Source organism: Phaenicophaeus curvirostris, chromosome 2 (genome assembly GCF_032191515.1).
Source record: "Phaenicophaeus curvirostris isolate KB17595 chromosome 2, BPBGC_Pcur_1.0, whole genome shotgun sequence".
Taxonomy (NCBI): domain Eukaryota; kingdom Metazoa; phylum Chordata; class Aves; order Cuculiformes; family Cuculidae; genus Phaenicophaeus; species Phaenicophaeus curvirostris.
Genome location: NC_091393.1, coordinates 91,591,186 through 91,606,654, shown reverse-complemented (window position 1 = coordinate 91,606,654; position 15,469 = coordinate 91,591,186). Strand labels below are relative to the sequence as shown.

General features: G+C 40.8%; 1 protein-coding gene across 7 annotated transcripts in view; it reads left to right on the top strand.

The window, feature by feature from the left end:
• TRERF1 (transcriptional regulating factor 1) overlaps nucleotides 1-15,469 on the top strand; it is a 104,228-nt gene that overhangs the window by 42,370 nt on the left and 46,389 nt on the right. The window contains exon 1 of one of the 7 annotated variants that reach the window (XM_069852862.1): nucleotides 11,170-11,298. The exons of the other annotated variants lie outside the window; for them this stretch is intronic. The gene's annotated coding sequence lies outside the window, so the exon portion shown is untranslated. Of the gene's footprint in view, nucleotides 1-11,169; nucleotides 11,299-15,469 lie in introns of those variants that run through there. 7 annotated transcript variants of the gene reach the window in all.

Genomic DNA, 15,469 nt, shown 5'->3' with positions numbered 1-15,469 from the left:
GAATGGATACGGTCTTTAGATGCAAAAGCTGAATGTGTCTTATAGAAGTATAAGCTATTTATTACCAGTGTATGGTGGCACAGAATCATTGCTGGAATAGAGAGTCCAGTTTGTACATGTCTGCTTTAAGAAAAAATGGATGAAAAACCAAAACAAACAAAACCCAAAAGAACCACCCCCCCACCCCACTCCCTGTTTTAGAGACCTGAGAGATTAATTACAATTGGAAAACCTGTTTTACTGATAGAAAATTTTTTAACTACCAAGCCTAACGTGCTTACTTTAAGTGCTTGAGTTGTATTTTGCAAATATCTATAAAGGAGAGAAAGTAAAAAGCTCTTCAGTTTAGTCGGAGGAGGGGTAATGAGATTGAATGGCTGAAAGTTGAAACCAGATGAATCTGAGCTAGTTGTAACACAAATTATTAAATAGGATAAATTAATCACTGAAACTACTCTCTTTGGATGTGATGGTTTCTTGATCACTCGCTTGTGAGTTAGAACTATGCTTTTAGCAAAGGAGATGATTGCTGTGTAGGTCTGTGGTGCCCCTTGGGTGGAAGGTCAAACAGGTGATCAGGGGAATCTGTTCTTTCTGGGTCTGTGAGGGATTGGTAGACACCACTGGATGCTGTGGAAATTATGTACCAGCCACATTTGGTGTCTGTGCTCAGTTTTATTGTTGGTATCATATCTAGTGAGCTGAGGAGGTTCTTGGTTTTGTTGTTTCTTGTCTATTTTTGACATATCTGCTGGGTTTCAGCTTGTAATTCAGAAAGGAGAAAACAGACCTTATGTCCTGTCCTGTCCATCCATGTGAAGAGCATCTCTAGCTGGAGCAGGCAGAGTTCAGAGTGGAGGGTGAGGTGAGGCTTTTGTTTGGTACTTTCAGTAGTTTGGGTTTGGTTTATTGTTTTGTTTGTTTTAGGAAGATGAATGTAGTAAGACATGAAGTTTTACATCCATGCATGTATCCTGCTGGAGTAAAGAAGAATACAAGGAGAATAGAGTAACATGAACTTGTGATCAAGGGTTTTAAGCAAACTTTGCTTGATCTTTTGGAAAAAAGGTGAATTTGCCTGGGTCGTAGAAAATGAAAAGCTTGAGACCTTCCATTGTTTTCCAAATTCATTCCATATCAGTAGCAACTGGATTTTTTTTTTTCTGGTGACTTTTTTTTTTTTACCCATATAAAATAAAGTTTGCCTTAATCAAATTTCAAATACCAGCATGCTTCTGTTGCCAGTTCGAACTTCTGACATGCTTGGTATAGTAAGGGCTTCCACAGAATGATGGAGATGGCTAGGTCAGTTTCTGGCGTGTTTCTGGATTTGCCACTTCAGGTCAGAGCATGGGACACAAGGTGGAACTTTGCAACACTGCTGCATCTGGGCAGTGGACCCAAGTTGGAAATTTGATATTATTTGCAGGAGTAACAATAAAATTCATATGTGCAGTTTAATGTCTTAAAAAGAAATTAATTGTGCTTCTCTCCACAGTGGCAATGCTTGTATAGAGGTCTCTCTAAACTGTGTTGGTGGGGAGGACTTTTGTGGAGAATGAAGCGTTGTGTTTTAATGAAAATGCAGTGTATTTAACTGGTTTTACAATGTTATGGCAGAGCTCTGTTTCACCTAGTATGGAGAGATCGGTGAGGATGTCAGAGAAGATACCACTGCCTTCGCTTCTGACATGTATTGAGCATGAATTATTTATGGTACTTCACTGCAAATGGAGTGTTCTGTAGTATATTTGTAAATAATGAATTCTTTATGACAGGACATCTCTGTCTGTGGATCCTATGTCACAGAACTGGTTTTCTAAATACACTTCATGATAAGATATCTAGCCTTTTTCCCGGATTGCCCTGTAATAAAGTACTTCTGTATTCCTGCTGTATCTATTATCCATTTTGACTCTGAGTCATAAATTATGTATAGATACATACAAATGTAAAAGTTTGTGCCATTTCTTGTGAGTCAATGTGTTAAGTTTATTTTATAATAAGAAGCGGATATCTGTATATGTTAACATTCTGATTTTTGTGTGGTGTGAAGTCAGGTTAGTAGAAGACTATGTATGTGCCATGTAAATTAAGTTTGCTTCTTTTAACTTTCCTGAAGAGTACATGTTTTTGTAAGACTTTTTTTTTTTTTTTAATTAAGAACTAGTTTCTGGTTATGCCACTGGTTTGTAGAGATAATGAAAATGCTAAGTGTAGTGTGCAGTTTAGAATGGCTGTATACAAGGTAGGGGGTGATTGCCTGTTGGGACCAGTATGACTTTGGGGCTAATCTCTTCCCTCACTTGTCTATGCAGTTGGAGTAGGTCTCACTCGAAGGCTTGTTTTTTGTAGGAGCCTCCTACTCTTCTTTCCCTGACAGGACACTAGTGAAACCTCTCTAGCTCATTAGGATAGTCAGTGGCAATACGTGAGTGTAAACTGCTCACCCTCTGCAAAACGCTGACACCACCTTTCAAGCATCCCGCCTAGTTTCTTCTTGCCATGGGGTTGTGGAAAAGGCTGCTTTACCTGCTCCTGCCTGCGATCACCCACATGAGCATGGAAAGCTTTTTGGTGGCACAGGAGAAGCTGCCACATTGGGGGAGTGCAGATTTGTGGACCACCAGTGAGTGGCTGAAGAGGTTGACTTTGCGCATGCTGATGAACTCGACACAGCTGTCTAGTGAACCAGGCTGCTGAAAAGATCCAAACGATCCATAATTTTCTACAAGGAAAAGACTAGTTTGCCACGTAGCCTGTTTCAGTAACCTGTTTTTCCGTATGGTCCATGGCTGGACCCATGTGCTTGGTGAGAGGGCAGCTGGCTGGGGTTAAGGCTGGGAGCTCTGTGGAGCAGATTGGCAGTGGAGCCTCCAGCAGAGTGGGAGGCTGGGTGGCCGGTGGCTGGCTAGCATGGTCCAGAGGCGTGTTTGGAGTGACTGCGGGAGCAGCACCTTTACCATCTTAGCCATGCTTGCCGGGCCAATGTGATATGCTGGTTATAGAGCCACATGGATGAGAAGTCTGCCAAGAGAGAAAAATGCTTTTATTTTTGTATGCTAAAAAAGCCTAAAGAAATGCTGTATTTTCCTTCTGCAAAGAGAATGGGATGTCTTCCATTAAATTACCTGTTCCAGCCTCTTCCCTTGCTGTCCTCCCCTTTCCTACCCATCATCTCTTCCTTACACCCACCCCAGCCCCCACCCCCAATTACTTTCAGGAACTTTGTACCACTTATCAGTTGTCAGTCACTTAGTTTTGCAGCTACTGTTTTAGTAAGATGTTTTATTCCCTCAAAAAGAGAAAGAAGTTAATGCTGGATGCCTGACTGCCCTGTATGGCTGCCAGTGTTGCCTAGCAGCCAGCGGGAGGAGTGGCTCTCCCCTCCTGAATCATCTACTGAGAGAAACGAAAAGACAGTTATTACTGGTTAGGTTCATTAACATATTTCTTTTTTTTTTCTGTCTCTCATGCATGCGCGTACACACTTACCTGCCCTCTGCACAGCAGTTTCTCACAAGCTATGAAATGGAGTCTCCTGCATTCAGGTGACCCTCACTGCTCACAGGCTTATGTCAAATAATACAGTAACTGTCTCAGATGACTAAGGTCTTAGTCCTCAGCATCATATATGTACTGCATACCTGTTTTACCAATTCTTGAAAGAGTGGGATTGGTTAGAACTTCGGCTGACAAGGTCATGGTTTTGCATACTGGCGTCTTACCTAAGATTTCCATTTTTAGTTGCAGGGTGCTTGGCGCTTCTCACCACTTTTCCTCATGTTCTCTGACAGAGTAGCTCTGCTTAATCTTCATGTGGTAGCTGGAGATGTCTTCGACTTGCAGCCAAGAGCTGTGACCTCTTCTGTTACCAGGACTGGTAGAAAAAGGCACCTGGCCTCGACCACGTTGGTGCAGGGTTGTGAGAACTTGGAGGGAGGATGGGATCTTAACTGGGGAGGTCTGGGTGTGCTGGGTTACTCTGAGTCTGTCCCAGGGAACAAAACACTCCAAAACCACAGTGAGTGGCCAAGGATGGTGGTGTTTGTTAAACTGATGCGGCAACTTCAGTGCACATGAGTGATGGAGGCATGAGTCTCTGAAAGAGAGTGGGTACCAAGATGTCGTTTGTGGAACTTCAACCTTGTTCCAGAAGAATTTCTGTAAGTGTGATCTGGTGAAGAAAGGATTAAGAATGCCTCTGACCCTTGGTATATCTAGTTAACTAAATTGCTTTCTTATCTTGCTGTGGTTCTAAGTGCCAGTATAATGGAATGTTTTGAAGCAATGACTGTCCTCAAAGGGATGAGCTGTGGAGTGTCCAGTGCAGTGGGATCCTTTCTTACTTCTTTCTCCTCTAAACATGTTTATTTGTGATGGGCACCTCTAATTTCAGTGGAAGTGAGTGAAGCAAACAAAGAAGCTGCTGGCTGCATGTCACCCAGTTTTGTTTTGTTATACTTCTCATTTTAAGGCAGATTCCTAGACAGCTGTGAACCTAGAGTTGGAAGAACGAGCACATGATTTATATGAAGAAATATAGCGGGTAGTGCTTGGATTTTCTTTTTAAAAGGATAATTGTGTTAATTTGCTCGAGACACAATTATCTCAATGGGATTGATTTGTTTAATTAACTCGGGATGCCTGCAGGTTAAATAGTGAGTATAAATAGAAGGACAGCAGGGAATGCATCACTAATGTTTGTATTGCAGAAGGATTGACTCATATGTAAATGAAGTGCTGCAAGCCTGCCAGGCTAACCTAGTTCTGGGGTGGTTTCTAGATACAAATATCTCTCATGCTGTCATGCATAACATGGGGCTTATACGCTCAGAAATAAGTTGAAGAGTGTACACCATAGTATTAATGGCAAAAATACCCTGTTCCTTTTGTAAATATCTTGCGTATGAACAGTTTTGTGAACACTGCAGAGGGATAATCTGAAGGATGTGGTTTGTGCTGGACCACTGCGATGACACTGGCTTAATGCAACCCAGCATCATCTTCAGTGTGGTGCCCCTCTTGTAAGAAATCGGTGCAAAAGCCACTTCTGAAGAGAGAGCACAACTATGCCGTTCCTTAGGCTGAAGCCTTGTAACAAAACTTTCGTATATTCCCTTGTTCCTGACTTTTTTTGCTTTAGTATGTTGACATACCATTCTGCACTTCTGCAGGGGGTGGGTGGCTTAATGGACCAGTTCTGTGACTATGTGTGTCCTTTGCCTACTGTTTGAGAGAGCAGTACCTGATACTTTAACATGTCCCTTGTCCTGAGATTGACAATTATGTTGAACTCCCAAAGGGGAAATTTTGAGCCTTTTTGGTTAGTATTTGGTCCTGTACTGTGAAAATCTTGGATCCTGCAAATACAGCGAGGAAAGGCAGGTGTTTCTTAGCCTTCCGCTTGTTGTCATGAGCTATAGCTGTAGCACACTGTCATGAGCTATATAAAACTGTAATATTTACCTGAATCTTTCCGATGTCTTCATCACAGCTTGTGACAAAATATTTTGCAAGCTGAGCACTGCATAAAATGACAATAAAAAAAGAGCACTACACAGAACCAAGCCAACTAAACAAACACACGTTTCCTTTTAGCAACTTTAAGTGTATTGCTGCTTCAAAGATGCCGTTGCTTCTGCATGAGGAGAGTGTGTAGGAGCACTGCGGTCTTTCACAATTCTTTTTTTTTTTTTAATATATCCTTGACAATTTATTCATCTCCCGTTCGTGTGGTTGCTTCAGGCTTCTCCCTCCTTTCTGTGAGAAATCTACCTTTGTTCCAAATTATTCTTGTCCCTGTTTTCTGAACCTTTTACTACATCTGCTCTCTCAAGAAGAGATCGGATGATAAGAGCTGAACACAGCACTCTGATGGAGAACATGCTTCTGATTTATGCTGTGTCCTTTAGATAATCATGTGAATGCTTTCATCTTTAAAATGGAAAAAAAATATTTCTCAGTTGTATCTTTGCATATCTAACAGAGTTTTTAATTTAGACTTGATTCTGCCTTGGCTCAAATATTGAGTTTCTCCAGAACCGCTAAGTCCAACAACGAGTTTTGAGTGCTTCACATTTTTCTTTTAAATGCGTTTAGCTTTTTATTGATCTGCAGTGGATTTAATTTGCCCCTTGGCCTGGCCTCGCATGGTTCATCTGGAATTCTTTCCAGTCTTTTCTGGTTTGACCAACCATAAATAACTTGGTCATCTGTGGATTTTAGCTGTTCAGGTTTTTGGGAGGGGAGAGGAGCTGTTGCCTTCATGTCTTTACAGTTCATTCAAGAATACAAGAAACATTGCTCTCCCCAGTGCAGAGCTGAGGGCATCCCTCCCTGATATTTTTTTTTCCTGGCCTTATTGAAAGCTCTTTCTTTTGGTTTTGTGTATTTTCTGTGTCTCTCTGCTGCTTTCTAATCTGCATAACTACTATCCCTCAATTTTCTTAGTAGTCTAACAGGATTTTTTTCCAATATTATTTGCAAGTCCAATTCCTAGCCTTAGAAAATGCATACTTACATTGACAAGCCAAAAAGACTCATGAACATTGAACAGAAAAGTATAGAAGTGTGTATCTGTTGGAGAAACTAGGCTTGGAAAATTCTATCCCGTTGGAAATACTTGATTTATGTGCACTCGGTCTGTAGCTCTCCCACCTTCAGGTCACTATTACTCTAGCCTGTGTTTGCACAGCTCAATGTTATATCCTAATCCTTCATTTACGATTAGTCTGTTTTGACTGCAGAGAACTTTTTCTGTCTTTCGCACTATTTCCAGTGACAGTAATTATCCTGCCTTATTATTTGTCTGCCTGAAGGAGAGTTGTCTTTGGGGTGTTTTTATAGAATCATAGAATAACCAGGTTGGAAGAGACCCACCGGATCATCGAGTCCAACCATTCCTATCAAACACTAAACCATGCCCCTCAGCACCTCGTCCACCCGTGCCTTAAACACCTCCAGGGAAGGTGACTCAACCACCTCCCTGGGTAGCCTGTTCTAGTGCCCAATGACCCTTTCTGCGAAAAATTTTTTCCTAATGTCCAGCCCAAATCTCTCCTGGTGGAGCTTGAGGCCATTCCCTCTTGTCCTGTCCCCTGTCACTTGGAAGAAGAGGCCATCACCCTCCTCTCTACAACCTCCTTTCAGGTACTTGTAGAGAGCAATGAGGTCTCCCCTCAGCCTCCTCTTCTCCAGGCTAAACAACCCCAGCTCTCTCAGCCGTTCCTCGTATGGCCTGTTCTCCAGCCCCTTCACCAGATTCGTTGCTCTTCTCTGGACTCGCTCCAGAGCCTCAACATCCTTCTTGTGGTGAGGGGCCCAGAACTGAACACAGTATTCGAGGAGCGGTCTCACCAGTGCTGAGTACAGAGGGAGAATAACCTCCCTGGACCTGCTGGTCATGCTGTTTCTGATCCAAGCCAAGATGCCATTGGCCTTCTTGGCCCCCTGGGCACACTGCTGGCTCATGTTCAGTCGGCTGTCAACCAACACCCCCAGGTACCTCTCCTCCAGGCAGCAAGGGTTTTGAAGGGTTTTGGTTCTTAGTAGCAGGTCCCTCAGCCTTTCCAACCCTGCCTTCTGCTAGGAAGATTCTCTTTCTGTACATGTCACTTGAAGCCAGGACATCTATATACGTTTTATACCACTCGTGAAAATATTGGAGCCCTAGAATAAATGTCATACTACTTCTGTCTTGCCATCAGCCTAATGAGTGCTGTTACTCTGTTGTCTCAAGATAGACTTCAACCCTTCTGGTGTTTAACATAGATGCTGTTTTACCCTAGATTGTAGATACATGTTTCTCTTCTGTCTGTAAAGTAGCATTTACCAGGCCTTGAACTGGAACTAAGTTTACCAAGTATTACTCTTTTATCTTTTCAAGTAAATACTGCAAAGGCAAGTGTTAAAGGAGCTTTTGTAATTCGCAGCAGTGATCTCCCAACATCTGTGGTTGTTGGGAGGGGTTTGATTCCCCTTCATCCGTTCTGCTTGGGTTAGTGTATTATGGCAGTATTTGAGGATGATTTGAGATCTGTTGAAGGCTGCATTACAAAATTCTTAAAGTTTCTTTGAAGCTCAGGAGTTAAGGAATAGCAGCTTTTCTTCCCAAGATGCAGTTTCTGACCCAGTTATGTAGATTTCAGTTACAGGGATTCATTGATGTAAACCACTTTTGGTTCTGCCTTGAAACCACTCTGGGAAAAGGTCTTTGTACAAGGTTTGGAGTTTGTTTGTCTTTTAATCTTTTACAGTATTGAAATATTAAGTAACTTAATACTACTGCAAGAGCTTATTCTTTCAGTCCTTGGCTTTTCCTGAGAAGTGAACATGTCTCCTCAGAGGCACTTTGAAAATGATGCTACGCAGATGTGCGGGGATGTGCACACACCCAAACAGCACCACGGGTTCAACTTCAAAAGCCTGGGGTAGTCAAGGGGGTAAGATCACGGAGGAGTCTAGTAGGCTCATCTGACTGCAGACTAGCACTGAGTATTTAACTTCAGAAATCATAAAGTACCTTGCTAGTGTAATGTACTTACTTTGTGTTTTACAACGTACTCAGATATACTCGAAATATATTTTTCCAGTGCATAATATTTCTAAATTACAAATCTCTAACACAGATAGTATGTAGCATGCTTTTCTACAAAATTACCAGCAAGTTTCTTCCGGACTGCACAGGATGGTTAATTAGGACAGTTCTAGGCATTTTGTTCCTATATATTATGTCGATTCAAGAAAACACATTGCTGTTTGGTGCATTTAATGGACTTGCAAGATAGGTTCATAAATTTGTGCGATACATTATAGTACAGTTTGTGTAGTAGGTTATTATAGACCAGGTAAGGAAAACTGATTATGAAAGGCACCCTAGGCACTTCAGAAAAAGTTAAATTTAAAGTGGAAATCGGTATTTCTCTTGGAGTGGACTTGTACAGGAGTGCAAACTAAGTAATACAGTTGGATGGAGAAGCAAGTTGTATGTGCTGCAAAGACTACATCGAACGAGGCAGAACCAGTATGACAAATAGCAAAGGGGCCTAGAGACGGACGAAGGAGTACGTCGATTCAGATTCTGAGTTTATTTGTAAGAAGTTGTCCAGGATGATGATGTGAAACTCTCGAGGACCATCAGGAATGTGAATGAAAAGCTAGAAAAGACCTCAGGTAGAGAATAAGGAAAAGGTTCGAGCAAAATGCTTTTGGCTTTTGATATGACAAAGGCTATCTGTTGCTGCTCTTCAAGTAAGCCATCCAACCCCCCCACTGTCTTTTTCTACAGAAGTGCTTTTTTTTCCTGTGTGATATTTTAAGTTAGCCACATCTTCAAGTAAAGTTGCATTTGACTTGCTTTTGATTTTAAAGGGTCATTGGGCACTTAAAGGGTCATTGGGCACTGGAACAGGCTGCCCAGGGAGGTGGTTGATTCACCTTCCCTGGAGGTGTTTAAGGCACGGGTGGATGAGGTGCTGAGGGATATGGTTTAGTGTTTGATAGGAATGGTTGGACTCGATGATCCGTTGGGTCTCTTCCAACCTGGTTATTCTGTGATTCTGTGATTTTATATTGTTGACATTGAGTTACCTGCTTATTGGACGCATTCTTGTCATGCGGGCCATTTAAGGTGCCACCAAGAGATGATATCCTTGAAGGATAATTTCTACGTGAGCCTAAAAATAACATGTTCTGGAATCATGTTTCTCCATATTATTTTACAAGGTTTAAGTATCTTTTTTTTTTCTTTTTCCTTCTGTTGCCCTCACTGAAATGCAGAAAATACATTGACTGAAAGGCTGACTTTCAAAATAAATTTGTGCATGTTTTAAATAACTTTTTACATGGAATCTCTTGAGCTTTTTATCCCCGTATCTGCTGAAATGTCAGTGAAATTTATCTTGTTCCAAGATTTTAACCAGGCAAAATCTCAAAAATGAAATGTGTGTGTTCATTCCCTTTACACTCTTCCCCCCCCACCCCCCAAGTTCTACACCAAATTTTTCTGCTTCTTCCTTCCCTTGGGTGCTTTTTCCTAGTGCTGTTTGCCCAAATGAGTTTAGGGTTGGAATACACAGGTACACCTGATTCCATTGGCCAGCTCTTACGCTCTGGTGTACGTGTATGGATTTGTTTGCCGTAAACCAACGTGTTTACCATGTCTGGTTTGTAGAGACGGGGGGAGCTTCTTAGCACTACATAATATTCTGTGCAAGGGGAGGTTGTTGCAGTTAGGAGTAACTAGTTCATAAAGTAGGACGAAGCTGTTTTTACAGGAGAACTTGCTCTATTTTGCGTGTTTCTTTTGAGTGATGAGTGAAGAAAAAAAACCCATGATTTTTTGCTCTTAATTCTGTGAATTCTTGTAATGTTTAGAAAAAATGCGAATAGAATTTACAAGATTATTGCAAGATTATGCAATGGTCCCATATCTGTGAGCAGTTCAGGAGAAAAAAGTCACGGTTACTTGTACTGTCACTTAAATATGATATGAGAGAAACACACACTTCCCTCCCCTGCTTCCTGCCTCCTTTTATGTTCTTTGCAATGTGAGTATACTAACATCGATTTGAAAGTTATTTTTGTCACCTAGGCCTTCTCCTTCGCATCTACCTCAAAAGCAATGAATGCATCTTGGTGGCCTGTGTTTATTTAATCTCAGGAAGAGCAGAACTTGTTCAGATGACTGCAGAAGCAGGGACAATTGTTTGCTTGAAAAGACAATGGCGCGTATTTGTTAATCTCGTCTTTAAGGTGTTCTGTAAATACTTTTTCCCAGGTCCAGAAGGTAATAGTTGGTAGATGAAAATCCTGTATGAATTATACTCGGTCACCTTATGCAACAACAATGGAAGTGAGAGAAAATGGATAGTGGTCCTTGTTCTGCAGTGTGAGGGCCCTTGACTTACCCAGGGGCAAATAAACAAAATGGATGGATACAATAAAGTAGAAATTCTGGTTTTTTGTCCTCCCTTTCCTCAGCTCTTCACCACTTCTGGTTTTGCATAGATGTGATAAAACTGTTGTTTTTCAGTGTTAAATAATATACATACTTATATAAGAACAAGCTCTATCCCTTTTTTGTGGGTGTGGTACTGCGTGTTAGGATTTTTTTTTTTTCAGATGCATGACAGCAGTTTTAAGGGCTGCTGAGATCCTCACAAAATTTCTTCTTTACAGTGCCATCCAGTAGAAAAGGCCAGCTTGTGTATGGTGCAGGAGGCGCAGCTCGGGCATTTCCTACGTGCCATTTGGCTTTTGCTACCCAGATGGTCTAATAGCACTCACAGCACTTTGGTATGTTCAGTGGGTATTCTAATTTAGGAGTTTCTTATGGGTGGTTTGGTGTGGGTGGGCAGCTCTATGTATTTGTGGGGGGTTCAGCTGGGTGGGTTTTGTGTAGTTTAGCGTTAAATACAGTTCCAGAGGTGGCTCTCTTGTGGTTCTCCAGCATAACAGCAGAAAAGTATTGGATCTTTGCAGAAGGTTTACCCTTCTCTGTGTTTTGTACCATTACACCTGCCTTGTTGCAGATTGCTTTCTTGTAAATTGGTCTTCATTACCAATGCATTGTAGCCTATCTACAAACCAAACGATGATATCTGGTTCCTGTGGAGCTGATACTGGTTATTTATAAATGTGTTTAACTGAGTTTAGTGTTCTTGCAGTTTATGATAGAAAATGTGAAAGATGGCAGTATCGGTAATGGGATAATCTGACTTGTCCTAAGTTTAGGCTTCTGACCAGATCATCTAATGTCAGTAGGCTCCTGACTTCATTAGGCGCCTCTGCAGCTTTTCATTAGGGCTCAGCAGGAACTGAATTTTGGTGTCCTGGGTCACCTTTTTTCTGGAAACTTTTTTTTTTTTTTCTTTTTCATCTCTCTTTTTTTTTTTTTTTATGGGCTGTTTAGGAAACCTGGAGAGATGAGCCAATCAAGTTGGCAGTACTGTTAATTGCACTAACAGTTGTCAAGTGGGACATCTTTGGAGGGTGATAATGAAGGCATTGTTCTGAGGTCCTTTTAAAATAATTTGCCCAGTGCAAAATGCTTTTTACAGACTTGATGCAGAATGATTGCATTTTAAAGAAAAACATATACCTGCATTTCTTGCTTTTCTAAATGCAGCAGGCCTCTGTTAGTTAATAGACTAATACAAGGTCGGTTCCTGAATCTCCTTGCTGTTAAGAGCAAAATACAGTTGAAACTACCCATATTCAAATGGGTTGCAGAAAGTAGTGTACATCACTTATTCCAAGTGAATTGCCTGCTAGCATATGAGTGTCTGTATACAGACAGATCCCTCCTGTTCTGCTAACAGCTGTTGATAAGCATTTTCTGTGATATTAGAAAGTGGTTCAAAACATTCTGCCAAACAGAAACCCTAAATGTTCTTGTGGGTATTTCTCTCCTAAGTGAACTGACAAGCCAGAGAGAAGAGCATGTGAACGTTTGCCACAACCTCGTGAATTTGAGATGATGGAAAATTTTTTATTTGGCACAATTTGGAAAAGTAGTGTTAAGCCAGACAAAGTTTATTTTGCTTTCATTTTAAAATTTAAATGAAAAATTACTGTAGGAATTCTTCCCTGTGATTTTTACATTTTTTAGTAAAAGCATAATAACTTGGACAGGGCTTGTAGTGGCTGGTGGAAGCTTAGCCTGTATGAGATCATCCTTGTAGGGAAAGGCTGGGAGAAGTAATATGGTGCAAGTCTGTGTGACCTCTTTTACTGAACAAGCAGTTACGATGTTTATTACTGGAGTTCGCCGTTTACGGTTGTAAATTATAAATTGAGAAGAAGGATGTGGGTGGTGTGACTCCAGCATGTGCTGTTGGTATCTGAGAAGCGTACGGTGCTGCGTATGAGGGACTGCACCTTAACCCTGTCACCAGACTGAATGGTGTCAAATTTGTGGGATTGGCTGCTCAAACATGGAAGGTCAATCTTTGGTGAACCTGCCCTGGTTTCAGAGAGAGGTTTCGGCCATCATTGGGAACCTTTAATTACATGTCGCCTACTTATGTACACTAGGTTCTCCAACGTGTGCATTTTTCTGCTCATCTCCACTTCTCCTGTTCACTTCCCATATGCTGCTCTAGCTGCAAGTTGTGCAAAGGGGGCTGCATGGGCAGGTCACAGCGTTGCCTCTTAGGGGTTCTTTCTCAGTCTGTCTGAAATCAGTGAATGTGGACTTGCTGAGGAGAAAAGACAGATTTCTCTCTAGTGGTCACTTTTTGGTTTTGAGGGTGAAGAGAATGGCTTTAACTATATCTTTTGATGAAAGGTATATTTAAGTTGCTACAAAAATGGTATGTTAGGAAAACAGTTTAAATACTTAAGGAAAAAAGAGCTATTTTAGATAGTTCTTTGAGGTAAATGTACTTGTCACAGAATTTATTGAGTCGTGTGGTCGTTCTGAATTCATTTGACATGATCATTATTCACTTATGCTGTTTGTTTCCTGTTTCATTATATAAGTTAGCAAACCACTCTAGGGTTACCTTTACTTTTATTTGTATTAGAAATTGCACCATGAAAAATGTTCTCATTGGGTTGCCTGCTGCTGAGCCAAGAGCTCTAAATAAAGTGGTTTCTAATTGAAATACAGGAGAACCACAGAACCATTACAATTAATGTACCCTCTAGTTTTAGTTTCTCTCTTTTTTTTTTTTCATCTTTTTTCCCCCCACATATTGTTTTAATTAAGTGAACCAAGTTTCTTTTCACCCTAGTTATGAGAAAGTAATTTCTTGCTGAACCAAGTGCTCCAGACCTTTGTCTGGTATGTATAATCTTCTCTGTATATGCCTACCTGTGATGCTGGTGGTGTTTCTGTATGCTTTTCTGGGTAAGTGCCTAGTGCTAGAAATACCTGAGGCTGCTTTTTTGGTTTTTTTTTATTTAATTTCAGAGTTCACTTACAGAGAAGAAATAATACTTAGGTAGCACTATGGAAGAGGTACTTTGTGAGAAAGCATCCATGTGAGTATCTTGTGATCTGCAGGCAGTTGTTACTTGAGAAATGGTTTTGTTTTTGATTGGAAGGGTGGACACATCTTGCCACTTGTGTTTTAATGGAATACTCCATATGCCATCTAGCCAAATCTCTTTCCAAACATTGAAGTTTTGTGCCAACTAGAACATCAAATCAAGAGAAAAGAGGTGTGGTGTTTTCTTCAGTACACCATAAATGTTAAAACCCAGTGTATCTAAGGTGGGTAAATGCGGATCTTTTTGTATATCGGTCTTTTTGCTTATTTTAAAATAGCAAATGTGTGTAATTGCAGTTGTATGTTAGTTTGGAAACAGGTAGACAAGTATTCTGTTTATCTGTAAATGGCTGCTTTGTTGGGGTTTTAGGTCACTAATTCAATATTATCTGCTTAGTCTGTGATGAGAACTGTATCAATCATCTAATCTGTTGGATTCCTGCCTCTTGTGAGAAACATTATTTTTGCCCTTTTTGCAATGGCTGGTGCTATGGCACTAAATTTTTTTCTTCCAATATTCAAGAGATCCATATCATTCATTCCTAAGATTCAGAATTCATATACGTATGTGCTTTGCTCTAATAATCTGCAGTTATAATTTTTAATTTTCTGATTCTGTTTGTTGACATGGTTTTCTTTTGTTCAGATACAGCAGTCATGACTCATCTGGCAAACTATTTGATTCACACAGCTGATTTTTCACTTTTTTTTAAAGCCTCTGGGAGGAGGGGGAGAACTTTTTTCTTACTACTTCACCAGGTATAGGGGTAGAAGCTATGAGGACTTTTCCTTCCTTCTGCTCATTGGAAATAAAGCAGATGCTAATAATCCTGTGAGGCCAGACCTGGTTATCTATGGTGGCTTTTTAGGCATGGGAATGGAGTCAAAACCCAAAACCAAGTCAGGATTTGCAATCTTACCTAAAGCCTTATCAGTTTAGGACTTTCCAAAAGACATAAGCCCACTGGAAATGGTGACGTTCTAAAGTCCAGAGCAAGTTCTTTCTGATATTAACCCAGTATTCAGGAGAACGGTGTTTCCATTTGAGGATACAGCTAAAATGGAAATGAGCCTACTGTCTTGCTGAAGATTTTATTTTTATTGTGTATCATATTGTTGTTAAGAGCCTACAAGAAGCTGAAAAATAGAAGTGAGATCTGGAAGAAGTACGGCCCCAGGCATAGAGCACCAAAATGTCTCATTGTCTGCTTATGGGGAAGATTTATACCTTGGACAGAAGATCAGTAAAGTTATGTCTGCAGTTATGCTACCATTTTTTTCTCCCTTAGGTTAAATGGACAGTGTAACCCTTTAGAGAAGTAAAATTAGTGATTGACACAGACTACAGAATGAAGCTTGTATGTCTGTGGCAGACTGCAGCCTCTGCTCTTTGTGCTTGGAAAAGGATGAAGATACGTGAGTGTTCTCAGTCTCATCTTCCTCATCAAACTCACCAGAAGCCTCAAATTAGG